The 15,921-nt window shown below is 33.4% G+C and overlaps 1 long non-coding RNA gene across 1 annotated transcript; it reads left to right on the forward strand.

Moving 5' to 3' along the window:
- Positions 1-2,256: 2,256 nt before the first annotated feature.
- Positions 2,257-9,632, forward strand: LOC117115610. Its single transcript, XR_004446582.1, has 3 exons — positions 2,257-2,292; positions 5,655-5,941; positions 9,307-9,632. It is a non-coding gene; the product is annotated as an uncharacterized LOC117115610 (long non-coding RNA).
- Positions 9,633-15,921: the final 6,289 nt, after the last annotated feature.

Genomic DNA, 15,921 nt, shown 5'->3' on the forward strand with positions numbered 1-15,921 from the left:
AATGAACTTTAGCGGGAAAAAAGTAAAGGAAAATTTATTTTTTGTTTTTCTGAATCAGTATAATCTATAGTGTATCAGATAAAAATTCCCAATGCCTAGGGCTTGGGCAATGTTTTTTACAGCACTTTGAAATTTTGGCCTAAAATACCGTATTTTAAACTACTTAAGATGGGGTAGGGGAAATAAATTTATGTTTTTAGTCACTTTTACATATACTGTGGATATGAAATATAACAACTTAGCTAAATAGTTACTCATCACTCTCATTAAAAATTTGATCGTATGATGACGTCATCATGACAAATTCCAAGATGGCGTCCATTATGGCGGGAAAAACTATGTTTTTAATGTAAAAATAATTTATTATCAAAGTACAAATACAATCTCAAAACAATATTATACAGACAGGAATACAATAAAACATATATATAATTAATGAACTACTACAAAGTAAACCCAATAAAAAAAACGAAATAACGAAATTTTGCTTTAACCAATTTTTGGTTTGGGGTATGGAAAACATATTTATGTTTTTAGTAACTTTTTTTGGCGTCAACACGCCAAATTCCAAGACTACGACAATCAAAATTGAAGGAAATGTTTACCTATTTAAATTTAATCTTTCTACACTACATTTTTCTTCATCATCATTATTATATATTATTATGTTGTTAATATATAAAATTATTAATATAGTATATCATTATTCTTATGCATTAGCAATTTATAGTTTATGATTCAAATTAATATTAGCGTTAGTAATGTTATTCTTACTATACTGATTTCATTATTATCATCATCATCTTCATCTTCCGCATTGCCATCCCCATCCACAATATAATCCCCATTATAATGAGGATGTTGATGATGAGGAGGAGAAGAAAGATGATGAGGTAGATGAGGATGAGGAAGAAGATGATGGTGATTATGATTGATGATAATGGTTGTTGATGAGGATGATTGTGATGATAGTGATGAGGATGATAGAAAAGGATTGATGATGATGATGATGATGAATAATGAGAATCATCCTTCTCATCCTCACTCTCGTCCTCATCTTCATTCTAGTCCTCCTCGTCCTCGTCCTCTTCATCATCATCATCCTCATGATGATGATGGTGACTGCTGATGAAGAGGATAATGATGATGATGGTAATGATGATGATGATGATGATGATGATGATGATGATGATGATGATGATGATGGTAATGATGATGATAATGACAGTAATCAGGATGATGAGGATGATGATAATAATGAGGATGATAGTAATGATGATTATGATTATGATGATGAAGAAAAGAATTATGATGGGGAGGATGAGGGTGGTGCGGTCGATGAGGAGAAGGAAGATGATGAGGTCAATGATGATTGATGATGGATGATGATGAGGAAGAAGATGATGCTGATAATGATGGTGAGGGTAATGATGATAATAAGGAGGAGGATTAGGATGATGAGTTTGATAAGATGAAGATGATGATGATTATGATTGATAAGAATGATGTTGATGAGGTTAATGATTATGAATGATGAGAAACATCCCTCTGCCCCTCATGCTCATCTTCATTCTTGTCGTCCTCCTCCTCATCATCATCATCATCCTCATGGTGAAGATGATAATTGATGATGATGATAAAGAGGATGATGATGAGTATAAGAATGATGACGAGAATGAGGATGATGGTGATAATGATGAATAATAAGGATGATGATGATGTGGTTGATGATGACGAGGAGGACAAGGATGATGATGATGGATGATGATAGATGATGATTGTAATGAGGATGATAATGACAATGATGATGATGATAATGAGGATGATGATGAATGATGATAATTAGTGATGATGATAAGGAGGATAAGGATGAGTTGATGATGAGGATAAGGATGATGATGGATGATGATAGATGATGATGAAGATGATGAACACAACGTATTCAAAATAAGTTTTTAGATTTTATTTTCGCAAATTTGGTTTTGTTAGTTAAGATTTCTTAATCCCATTAGCTGACCGCCGTAAACTTTTTGATTTAATTTTTCTTTTTGCAGTTCATTTTCCTCTTTCTCCTGCTCTCTTTCCAATTTGAGGGGGAGAGTCAATGTTACTAATAATGAGTTTATCAATCGTCTGCCTAAGTTATACAATTCTTTATGTAAAATTGATTTTTCTATTGACATTTTCTGTGATTTTCTTATGTGTTTTTTAAGTTTTGCATTATCTTTGAAATCCTTTTTTCATTAATTAAACATCATGGAGGGATATCCCGCACTCCAGTTGGTGTCAGAGGTATGTACACTAATCCAAGGTAGGGTTTTGTGGACATTTAATTTTGTTTTTAATAAAGGCCTATTATAAGGCCCCGTAAAAAAATTTAGTTTATCACCCTATCCCAGTATAAAAACTGATGAGGCAGGGATGTCTTTTTTTTTTTCTGCCAACCGTCCCATCAGCGTTCGCTGGTGCATTTGGTTGAGGACAAACACATAAAAAGTCACAAGAACGGACTCAAATTTACAAAGAAAACATGTTTTTATTGTCCAGTAACACATTTTGCTAAAATACAGTACAGTTTCTAAATATGAAAAGTGAGAATTCATAAATACATCTGGCAAGGTAAAGTATATAGAAAATGAAGAAATTATTGACCCTCTTTTTACATCTGCTGTCATTGCAAGTGCATATGCTTTGGTAAGTTTATTATTGCAATATGTATTTTGAAAGAATGAATTAAGGGAATATACATATATTGAACTTGAATGGATGTGTCTACCTTCTTCGTGGGACCAAATTTTGCAACAACCTGTGAAAAAAATTACAAAACAGTGTGACATTTTATATGTTTTGAAGAGCTATACTGTAGAACTGATGTAAAAACAAATGAATGTCATGACTGGATGACAAAAACAAACTCCCTAGGTAGGGCTGGGCCTAGACAGACCTGCTGGGTTAGGCTTAGGCCTACTCTAGACATACTTGCTTGATACATTTCGATATTCTTGCTTCTCAAAGGACAATTTTTACATTAAACCTCAACATTTACAAATCTTATTAGGCCTATACCAAACTGATTTTCTTAACATGTGTAGGCCTGTGCGACCGTTTCCATTGGTAGACGGGGCCTAACTAGACCGCTGCCGCACTGCCACTGACCCATTCAAATACACTAGCCTAGACCTACTAGTTAGGCCTATGACAAGGGTGATTCATGACAAGCACAGTTAGCAATACGTACCGTCGTAAAATCTTCTCTCTCCTATGTCTCCTCCTTCTCCAATCTCGCCCGATTTGAAAGCATCAAACAATTAATCATTATAACGGTGGTATCACTGGGGATATTTTTTGCGAACCAGACCTTCAAAACATGTATTCCCCTCTTTATTTGCATTACAATTAGGCAGTGTGTGACCAGCGCAAAAATGACATTCTACTAGGGGGAAGCAAAAAATTCTGCTAAATCATCCCACACTGTCTATTACACTATATTACACTTCAAAATGCTGATGAGCGGGGGAGAGGTGGGTAGGTAACAATTGACGACTGAAGAAGCAAATAAAAAATAAATAAATAAATCAAAATAAAAATTTAAAAAAATCAATTAATTTCAGCTTTTGTTTTTGTTGCTGTTGTAAATGACCAAATAAATAATGAAGTGAAATGAAATTTATTAAAAAAAATTTTTTTTTTAATTTTTAAATTTAAAAAATCAAATAAAAAAAATTATTGTAGGAGTTGATAAGTAAACCACACCGCTCCTACCGCTCCAATCTATTTTAAAAGAGACAATGGGCATTAAAAATAGATCCATGCTCTGACACATTTTGGGATCATGTACTGTAAGTAGGCCTATTTCTTACAGATTTTTTGGATGATGTGTTACATACAATTCATATGATGCTATAGGCCTAAACTATTAACTATAAACTGTCTTTATCTTATTTAAGATATTTTAGTCTATAGGATTTTGTTTGAATTATAGAAATCTAATTACATAAATTATTTTGCTCACAATTTGTCACTGTTTAAAATAGGAAACAAATGTTTTGACACATCTCTCAATCTCACTCTGAATAATACTTTCTTCACACACAAATTGAATTACAACTAATTAAACATAACTATACCCACAAAATATGATATCAATATATAATTTATTGACACAACATTTGAAGCCTATTTGTGAGGCATCAAAAATTAGGCTCTGGCAAGAACATTGGATAAGGCTCAATTCATTAAGCCTTCTGTTTATTTTTGAAAGGTCACAACAAATATCAGTTAAACCAAAGTATAGTTTTGGTTATAAAACCATAAAAAATTTTAAAATTGGTGTTATTAATCGATCTTTAAGAATTCCTGCCTTGTGAATTATTTTCTCCAAAACCATCAATTTAATAATAATAATAGATGGATTTATATAGCGCAGATAAACGAGGTCTCTATGCGCTCGGGACTAATGTTGCACTTTTCAATAACTTTCTCCTCCCCTGAGGGTCACTTCATGTCCACCGCAGCCAGTAAACTGGCGCACTTTCATCTGTCCACGACGGGCCGAGTGAACAGTACACGGGGGTAACCCCCTACTCATCTCGGGTGCACATGAGCATTTGTGTACACTGGGCCTATGGTTTATAGTCCTTATCCGAGAAGACTTGTTCCACCACCAGGACTATAGGAGCGAGCCGGCTGCGAACCTGTGCCGATATTGTTGGCTATGATCACGGTGCCCCTGCCTTAACCGCTCGGCCATTTAGCTCGGCCATTTTTGGTACAATTAGCAAAAAATGTAAAATCTTGGGATGCCCCTGAGATTTTTACCATAGGTACCATAGGCTGTCTCTTATACACATCTGGAATACATTAGTTACCGAGTTTACAAGAACGTTTGTGATTGGCTAATAGCGTCTCATCAATGCTTAACAGGTATGGTAAGTGTGCTGTGATTGGGTACTGCTTTCGTGAACGACATTAATTTTTCGAAGATAAATTCTCATTTTTGGTCACAGTTTCTTCAAATTTACGATTGCCGACAATTATATTATGTTTCAATAAAATAGTATTGACATTTTTGTGCGAATGCCAAGTAGCGCGGATCGGTGGGTCACAGAATTCGTAAACTAAGCCGATTTTGGAGCCTCAACCCCCGGTCTACCAATCATAATCAAGAAAAGTTTGAAAACCGCAGTACTTACCGTGTAAAAGTCTACTTTTAAATAGTGCTGAACTTTTGGTTATAAAAACACCTTTATGTACGTCCTATTTTGGTAAACTTTTAGTATGTTGTTTTACATGTTTTGTTGCAATTTTGTCCAGTCAAATCCGTATTTCCGGTGGACTATAGAAATTTCAGAGGAATTAAAAAAAATAAAAGTTTTTCTATATTTTTATTACTGTATGCCCACCGCTGCCTTAAAATAAGAATTACATATTTCTATTCCTAATTATATAAATTTAAAGCACTTAACCATCCCATTTACAGTGTTCCATCAAACAAATTTTATTTTATTTTCTTCTCCGTCTAGATGTTTTTAGCAATTTATATTTGCTAAATAAGAAAAACAAAAAAAAAATTTTTTTTCGCCCTTGATTTTTTAAGATATTTAAAGAGAACATTAACTTTCATTGTTGAATTAGATTTTTGAATGTTATTTTAGAGTTCTAGGCAGTCAGCCATCAAAAATCATTTCAAGAATATCATGAAAACTGAACGAGTTGCTGCTGAAAATGGAACTGGAGGTGCAGCAGTGGTAAAACCAGAGATAAAAAAGAAAAGAAAATGTGAGGTAGTAGAAACAGAGGATGACAAAGGTCAAAGTTGATTTACCAAAATTATGCGTTAATCAGCAACCTATGGTTTCCAGCGGAGAAATATCTTTGAAAATCCTGTTTCCATTAATTAAACATCATGGAGGGATATCCCGCACTCCAGTTGGTGTCAGAGGTATGTACATTGTACTAAGGTAGGGCAATTCCATATGTGGCGTACGGGACATTCAGAAACTGTTTTGCAGCCTGATTAATATTTAATATTCAAAAGAAAAATATTTTATCATAATATGTATGTTGTACAATAAGTAACACATGATTGCCATTTTAGAAAATTTTGTACAATTTATATGTCTAGGTGCTCGGAAATAGCACTCAAGTTCTTAATTTCGTTATTTATTTTGCATTCACTTTGCTGATGGCAGAGACCGCGCCTCCGAAATCCTGTCCGCAAATTTGTTAATTTTGTTTTTCAGGGGTGCAACAGTGGTGTGCAAACACATGCTTCGATGACGTCAGATCACCCAAAGTTTCATAGTGCATGACACAAGGAACAAGCTCAGTGCAAGATGATGATGACTTAATTAAACAAATTAATTTAAACATATCAAGAAACTTAATGGGGTTTTTTTTAAAGAAATAAATCTAACAAATTTAAATTTCATTCTCTACAAATATCCTCCGTAATCAGGGGTGGCGGAAGCATTGATTGGTACGGTGTGAGTCTCCAATAACCTCAGCCCCACCATGTTTGGGGCTGGGGTTAGAAAATTTTGTAAAATTTACACGTGTAGATGCTCGGAAATAGCACTTAAGTTTTTAAAACGCCAGGATACTGAAAAGAATCACCCTAGTGGAAGGTTTAACTTTTTGTTTAACATACTGTCGTGTCATTTTAATCAATTTATTATAATCTCCATGGCATGACATAACAGTTCTTTTTCACGGCATCTGGTAGACATATGCTTGTTGTTTTGTTCAGGGTTTAACTGATCGTCTTGTTTAAGAAGTTGATTTTTGTGTTTATACTGAATATTATGTTCAGAATTTAGGAAAGTTTCGGATTTTCTGAATATGGTACATGTGTTATTTTAAGTAGTATAATAACCATGTTTTAAATAACGAAATCGCCGAAGAAATATCGTTTTAGCGTTCTGTCTTAGCGTGGGAATGATAGTTTTAGCATGTCAAGTGCAGGCAATGATCAGAATGTTTACTTGAAAGCCCATGCATGTCCATACGCATGACCAGAACGATCTATCTGGGATTTTCCACTTGAACTTGACAGTGTCTGTAAATCTGTACTGAACATGTGGTGAAAATAGGGTCGCTTAGTGAGGTGATATCGTCGCTGCTCGCGATAACTTAAGAAGAGCCAAGCCTTAAAATAACATATGTATTCTATTCCGAAACTCCGAAACTCTCCTAAATTCCGAATGTAAAATTTCGTATAAACACAAAAATCAACTTCTTAAATGAGACGATTAGTTAAACCCTGAACAAAACAACAAACATAGGTCTACCAGATGCCGTGAAAAAGAACTGTGATGTCATACCATGGAGATTATAATAAATTGATTAAAATGACACGACAGTATGTTAAACAAAAAGTTTCTAACCCCAGCCCCAAACATGGTGGGGCTGAGGTTATTGGAGACACACACCGTACCAATCAATGCTTCCGCCACCCCTGATTACGGAGGAAATTTGTAGAGAATGAAATTTAAATTTGTTAGATTTATTTCTAAAATAAAACCATTAAGGTTTCTTGATATGTTTAAATTAATTTGTTTTTAATTAAATCATCATCATCTTGCACTGAGCTTGTTCCTTGTGTCATGCACTATGAAACTTTGGGTGAACTGACGTCATCGAAGCATGTGTTTGCACACCACTGTTGCACCCCTGAAAACCAAAATTAACAAATTGGCGGACAGGGTTTCGGAGGCGCGGTCTCTGCCCTCAGCAAAGTGAATGAAAAAAAATATCGAAATTAAGAACTTGAGTGCTATTTCCAAGCACCTAGACATATAAATTGCACAAAATTTTCTAACCTCAGCTCCAATCATGGAGGGGCAGAGGTTTTTAGAGACTCTCACGCCTTACCAACGGCAGCGGAAGCAGGGGTTGGGGGGCATTGGCCAACCCACTTTTTCTACTGGGGGCCTGGGCCCCCCCCCCACTTTTGTGACTGTTCCCAGCACCAGTGACAAACATTTTACGAATGCTGCAATGTTATTATTATTATTATTATTACTATTATTATTGTTTTTGTTATTGTTATTACTATTATTATTATCATCATTATTATTATTTGGTGCTTAGACACCTTGTTTATTTGCACCTTATAAATTGACCTATATATAGATTTTTTTATCATTTTCTAACGAGCATTACAAGTTCCCTTTTTGAATTGAGCAACCAAATGTTGATTGACGCCTGTATACGCGCGTTTGTAAAGTTGATGAGGTGGGTGGACATTTTATTTGCGCAAAACCCTCCCTGAGTCCCCTCTATTTCGATTTCCTGGACCAGCCACAATTGGAGTATCATTTTTGGGCTACATAGAAGGGTAATTTTTATCCATCGGAGGACAAGTGAAGTTGTCGTCGGGGAACCCATTTTAAGGATAACCCTTATGATAAATAATTCATTGAGATCATGGAAGCAATCTCAACATCGACTTTGTTCGGAAATATGTGACACATTCAAGGGGGGCGGGGGGCGGGGGCTAAATTGTTCAATTTTTTTTTAATGGAGATATAAGCAAAATTATATTCAAATTTTAAGACTGAGAGTGTAATTTCCCACCATCTAGAGGTGCCATAATCACAAATTTTCTTACCTCAGCCCCAACCATGGTGGTATAGATCCTCCATCTGCTAAAGTACCCAGTGGCGAAATCAAGGTGACCCAGCCGGCCCCCACTGCTAAATTGTTCATACAAAAATAGTGATATAAAGATAATTATATTCAAATTTTATGTTTGGAAGTGCAATTTCCGTCCATCACAAATTTTCTTACCTCAGCCCCAACCATAGTGGGGCTGAGGTAGTATAGATTTTCTATCTGTGAAAGTACCCTTCCGGGGCCATTCTATTTCGTATTCCTGGATCCGCCACTGGAAATTACAACAAATATGAAGTCATATTAAAGTAGCTTGATGCCTATAAAATAACTTGGCATAACAATACCACACATAGGCTAATTCAAGTTAAACGGCTTAAACCAGCCAGATTCCTAACAGTTATAAGTCCTTGGAATAACGACATAATCAACTTGACCCTTAGTGTAGTATCAAAAGTAGCATCAAAAACATCACAAACCTACCCAGCTTTGAAAGTGAAGAGCTCAGATAGATGGTATTTGTTTACATTTGCAATGAAAGTTGTTACATAATAAAAAAAATCTTGTTATTGTTATGCCCATAAATCCCATAGATGGTCCATGTAAATAATTTGCTTGTGTTTTTTTTGTTTGTTTTTTTCAGTTAAAATGTTATTTGTTAATTTTTTGTTATTATTTTTTATTTTCATTTAGGAGAATGAATCCATTGACGAAATTATCCAGAAGTTGATTTTTCCACGGCTGAGGTCAGGCAACCTCAAAGAAGTCATCCCACTCTACTTCGCTGCCGAGGGGAGGAGAATAATAATAATAATAATAATAATATGCAAGTTTTTATTTAGTGCTCTATACAAGTAAGTCTCAGAGCGCTGAGAAGAATTGCGAAGGCCACTGGCTCTAGCCCTTCTACTGGGCACCTTCTATGTTTTTAACATTCAGTATCATAATAAAGCAAAGAACTATATCTTCCTAGAATCCAAGATGTTTGAAAAGATGAAGGAAGCCAACAAACATGTCATTACACTTGCTAGTTGGAAAATAAGAGTTTATAACATCATTCATTTTGAAGGGGTATTTCTCTCGCTAATCTGCCATTATAGGCATGGTTTATACGTGTAAAGATAAAAGAATAATGTATTTTGTGAAACAAAATAAAGGAATGGTTATTTATAGAATTTTTGTGTGGTCTTTATTGATTTGTAGTCTATTGAAATTGTTTCCAAGGAGTCAATTTAACCCCAAAAATTGAGTTAAATTTAACTCCAAAAGTGGAGTTAATAAAAAAGGTACAGAACGACTCCTTTTCTGGAGTAATATTTACTCTTGTATTTTTACTCCCCAAAGGGAGTAATATTAACTCCAAAAACGGGATGGGAATCACCCTCTTTTTGGAGTTAATGTTACTCCCTTTGGGGAGTAAAAATATGAGAGTAAATATTACTCCAGAAAAGGAGTCGTTCTGTACCTTTTTTATTAACTCCACTTTTGGAGTTAAATTGACTCCTTGAAATTAACAGTGTTGTGAGAACTTTTAAAACAATCTAGAACACCTAGACGAACATTATAGTACCTTTGAAAATGTTCATATTTATTCATTCAATCTAACCATTAGAACTCATATTTGATAATAATGACAACAGTATGGCAAATGTTGTTCTGTATGTACGCTGTGCCCTGCTATTTCAGTAGTCAAAAAATCCTGCAGTTGCAATCAGTCCTCGGTTAATATACCTATTTTTGTTTGTTTAATTATTTTTAAAATAAGCATGGTTTAAATATTGAATATAGTTTAACCTTTTTGTTTTTCAGCGTCGACTGGAATGTTATGCTAAAAATTTTATGGAAGTTGGAGATGAAGTGAAAAGAGGCTTACATTGGCCTCCAGGTTCATATGACTCGTACGATGAAAGAGGACAGAAGTCAGGAAAAATCACTCAAGTCAACCAAACACAGACTGACAAAGTTACCGTAGATTTTGGACCGCCAGACAACAAACCTTAGAATGCCCAATGTACAATGGAAACTATTACTTGTTGCCCCTTCAAAATTCATTTCCTCTTATTGATTGGGTTGAGTTTTAAGTGTAACATAGTATAATTACAGCATATGTATATTTTGAACAGAGCAAACTTTTAAAAATATAATTTTAGTGCATCTGTCGATACTGAACACTAAATAGACAGAACAACTTCAGTCATAGTGAGTGTTCTTCAAAATGTTTCTCTTCAAATTCCTGACGTATTAAATACGACATACGATCTAATTACAGTACCTCTAACTTGACCATCATGTTCGTTTAGAGATTGAGTATGGAATGTTTAGTTTTACAGCCCTTACTTAAAACAGAGTTTCCATAAAACTGCTACATTGCCGCTACAGTGTTTTAACTGCAACATTACGTAAGTAGAATAGAGTGAGTAAGCTAGTAAACACACATAAATATGCACACACACCTGCATACATACATACATACATACACACATACACACATACATACATACATACATACATACACACATACGCACATACACACGAGCACACGCACATACATACACATACATACATACATACACACATACACACATACATACATACATACATACATATACAGTATTTGAATTATAGTAAGTAAATAAATAACTACCTACAAGTTGAATAAACACAAAATATGTATAGTAATATCTGAATGGATAAATTAAGTGAAATATTAAGGTCTGAGTAACAATCGTGTAATTTAAAGCAATGAAAACACACCAACTGAATTATATATATGATGACTAAGATTGACTAGAGACTTGATGCTGTCAATCAAATTTGTTAATAAATATTTGTTCAGTGATCTATCTATTAGTTTTGGTTTTAAGATTATTACAGAGAATATAACTAATTTAACATTTGATGTCCTGGTAAATTAAAATGAATAACAGTTGTACTGTATTTATAATGTCGAATGTCAAACTTGTGGCCATTTATTTGCTGTAAAAATAGTTTCTTTTACAAAAAAAGAAAAAAACATTTCTGGTTAGGTGTAGGTAATAACATAATAGATGTTAGATGAGAAAAACTTTTCATTTTTTTAAATGTTGTCAATTGTTGTTAGGTCCTGGTATAGAAACATGGAACTATATACAGTATTTGTTGTTACATGAAGGAGTGTTGTAGTAGTGGTGATGTGAGGTACTTCGTTAGGTGTAAGTTGTTGTGTTTTCACGTTAGGTTACATGGTCTGTGTTATTCAAACATAGGTAGGTTTCTTTGTCGCTATCTAGTACCGGTATAGATTGGAAATCATTGATGATACGTAGTTCTAGTTTAGAGGGTTATATGTGATGAGAGGAGGAATATGACGATTTGTCTCATTCGTCGTGTAAATTATAGGCTTAAAAGTTTCATTCCTGATGATGATATAATTAATGTCGAAATATAGAATCCCGACACGATGGCGTGCATTTAGATACTTGTATGTATTATATTATCTTAAGCATTTTGTGTTGTATATTTATGGCTTTAGCTAAAGCTAGCTCTTGCTGAATGAATAGCATCCTAACTTTATTCTCAGAGTGCTGCCTCTTTATTTCTGTTACCATATCAGATTTAACAATCACAATTGTGATGAATGGAACCTTGGTAAGCATATCCAAAGGGTGGTGGGGTTAGAGGAGTGGTGCAATAATAATAAACCACAAGAAAACACCTGTTATTATAGTTAACAGCCCTCTGCCCAACATTAATAATTAAAATAAATATTATAGAAACTATTATATGTACAATTATCCTGGGACCTTTGCTTTTTCACTCGCAGATTCATCCTAAGTTTGAAATTTATATGTATGTATAAATCATTACCGCAAGACGGTAAAGAATATATATCTTCACTGGCGACATATATAAAAAAAAAAAGTGGACTCTTCGGAGATCTTGTGTTGTTAAAAATGCTTTAAGAAGAGAGCGGCATTAATCTCTGCTCCATGCGTGTTCTTTAAATTACTAGTGTTGTATCGGCATACTGATATATACCCAGCTAGCAATATTACGTTATAAGTATGTTAACATATCGCTACAATTTGATTTTAAAAACGTTATTTTGTAGAACCATAAGTACGTACTTATAACTTAATTTCACAACGCCGTTATAACGGTCCAGCAACGTTGTGTTAACGTTATTCTGTGAAATACCGAACCTTAACGTTCGCGTTAACATACACACACACACACACAGACACACACACACATGCGCACATATCATATAAACATATATACATATACATACATATACACATACACCCATATATATATATGTATACATTATTTTATGTACTAATAGTGTATTGGCATATATTGTAAGGTTTAAACTAGTCAAATCAAATTAATCATCTACCCTTGTTGTTAGTATAGAGTGACCTTCATACCCTTTACTAGCCCTGTCCACTACCAGTAGGGCCTGCTCAATATGTTAAAGTAATCATAAGGCCAGGCACACTAATTAGTCCTGACCAATCAGAGAGCCTTATTGTCTTATCTTGCCCCTTTGGCAGGGTTTGGCTTGGCATTCTTCTAATTGTAGACACTCTACATTCAACTCAACCCAATTCAACTCCTATTGTTTAAACGACTGTACTGTTTCTTATAATATCAATTTTTACTGTATTTACTCAACGGTTTTGAAGAGGATACAGATGTAAGTTTAACTTTATTTTATGTTATATTTAGGTTTGATTAGATTTAATTGTTATGATGTATCTTATAATATAGGCTTTATGCTGTGCAACAAGTAACATGTTCAGTAGTTTAATAGGTTGACTGCATTATGTGTATGTGCTTTGTTAATTATAATTTTGGTAACTTAGTGATTAAGTAATTATAGTTTATGGATTATTCTGTTTATTTGAGTTCTACAGTGTGCAGATTATTTTGTTTACTTTCTACATGAAAGTTAATTAGTACAATAACCCATTCCACTTATTTACAATATTATATTTTAACTATTTCAGTGATTTTCTATAACACGACTTATATCTATAATCTTTCAGTTCCGTATCATTTTGATGAATAAACCCTTTCAACCCTCATCAAGGTGTACGCGTATAAATCCATTCTCTGTCTCGACACAATCAAAACCACATATATATAACTGGAGGTTATATATATATATATAAATATATATATATATATATATAATTTTATTTAAACATATATATAATTTTTTTAAAACATTTATATATAGTTATGCCGATACAACACTAGTATTCATAGAGGTCGCTCTTCAGTACCTATTCACTATTCAACCTTCGATCAGTATTATTTACATATTCAATATATCATTAGATAAACTTTCTGTTGAACGTTTAAGAGTTTAAAATATTTATAAATTGTAGCCTATTTTTTATTTTTGCTTCCTTAGGAGACAAGACCCATCCGAATAAGTTCAGATCCGTTGAGACTTTCTGTTGAACTATTTAAAGTGCTATATTCTGAGGATAATATTACGATGTTTATATGAATGTGTTCATTACTCTTGGAAAATGGTTGGATGAATGTTGTTTACACACAATTGATGCTTATCATACCATGATTCTAACAACTAATAAAGGAACGTTTTTCTTAATCAATTCACACGGTCAAAAGCTTTACTCGAATTTAAAAAATAAGTATAAACTGGGCTACCATGCCGTTGATAATATTCAATAATTTGTTTAAGAACAAACACGCACATCGCGATTTTCCTAAAGACAACTTTGAGATAAAATTCTGGATAATTTGAGGAGTTATATGATAATCCTTATAATGATCATTTATGTAATTTAGCTTATCGTTAACATGCTGCTTTTGATCAGTTGATGTGACACAGTTGAACCATTTTATTTTCTCCATGGTTGAACAGATGCTCATAATGGTCGGCCCAGATATTACATATGTTAACATTGCCCCTGACTCCATTAATTACTTCAGAGGTGTATGATTTATGCGCATTAATACGTTTAACGGATTGCCAAAATTTATCATACTTTTTATCGTTTAGAGAGTTTGCCATAGAATCTGCTCGAAATTGTTCTTCATTTGACTTGCAAAGCTAACAATCACAATGGCCAATAACAGAATATTCTGACACAAACAAAACATTATTTGAATATCTAAAGTCAATAAAACATATTACAATATTTGTAACATTTACGTTGTCGTTTTGTTGAACCCTGGTTAGCATATCCAAAGGGATGGGCCGGGCTTCAATGGTTCAATAATAATAAACTACAAGAAAACAAATATTATATTTAACGGCACTCTGTCCATCGTAATTAAAAAAATATACTTTGAAATATTGTATGTATAAATCATTTTTTTCAAACTCACAGATGTGACAATAAAGAAAATAACAGTATACTATCCAATTATTTTGACTGTTTATTATTAAAATTGTTATTAACACATTCTTATTAACAGATATATAACTCCATTGTTACTACTGTAAACCTTTCTATTATTCATAGAGGTCGCTATTCAGTATCTATTCACAATTCAACCTTTAATAAATAGATTTACATATTCAATAGAACATCATTAGATAAAGGCTAGAAAGTTGGAATTTGTTCGATACCATCCTCAAATTGACTGCAGAAAAAGTAAGTAAATTCTTAAGCTTACGAGGAATAAAGTCATCTGAAATTAATTAAACCAATCATCAGTGTATATACACATACTGTGTATATATACGAGGCTGCGTATAATAATTTAAAATTTCAATAATGTGTAGCCTATTTTAGACTTTCTGTTTCCTCGTGAGTCAAGACCCAATTGTTATGGTCCCGCCACTGTCGGAAACTTTCTGTGTACCATTTAAAGGGCTATAGGCCTATTATTAAGAGTATGATAATAGAGTTATTAAGAAGTGTATATAGACCTGAGTAAAGAATTTTGACAACCATTTATGCTTTAAATGTTTAACCACTTGGATATACTCTTTAACGCCCAATAATAATATAAGGAGAAATGCAAGGAGGTCGTTGTAGTTGTTTTTTTTTTTGTTCTTTTTGAAAGAATTTTTTTGTTCTTTTTGAAAGAAGTTCCAGATGTTTCTAGAATAATGTCTTGACACATACATGACATATATATTACTATTTTTATTTGTTATTAATAATATGTTTAAGTATCATTTTCTATTCACGTACACATGCCATTTTTTCTTCAAGTCTCAAAAACCAGAAATGCACTTTATTGGCATGAATATAAATGTGCAAATAACTTGTATAAAACAAATTACAACTAATAGATACTCCATTGTAAATGCGAATTGATGAAATCTATAGAGATATA

The sequence above is a fragment of the Anneissia japonica genome, unplaced genomic scaffold, assembly GCF_011630105.1.
Source record: "Anneissia japonica isolate Jap-2015-1 unplaced genomic scaffold, ASM1163010v1 scaffold16662_len1167910_cov178, whole genome shotgun sequence".
Classification (NCBI taxonomy): domain Eukaryota; kingdom Metazoa; phylum Echinodermata; class Crinoidea; order Comatulida; family Comatulidae; genus Anneissia; species Anneissia japonica.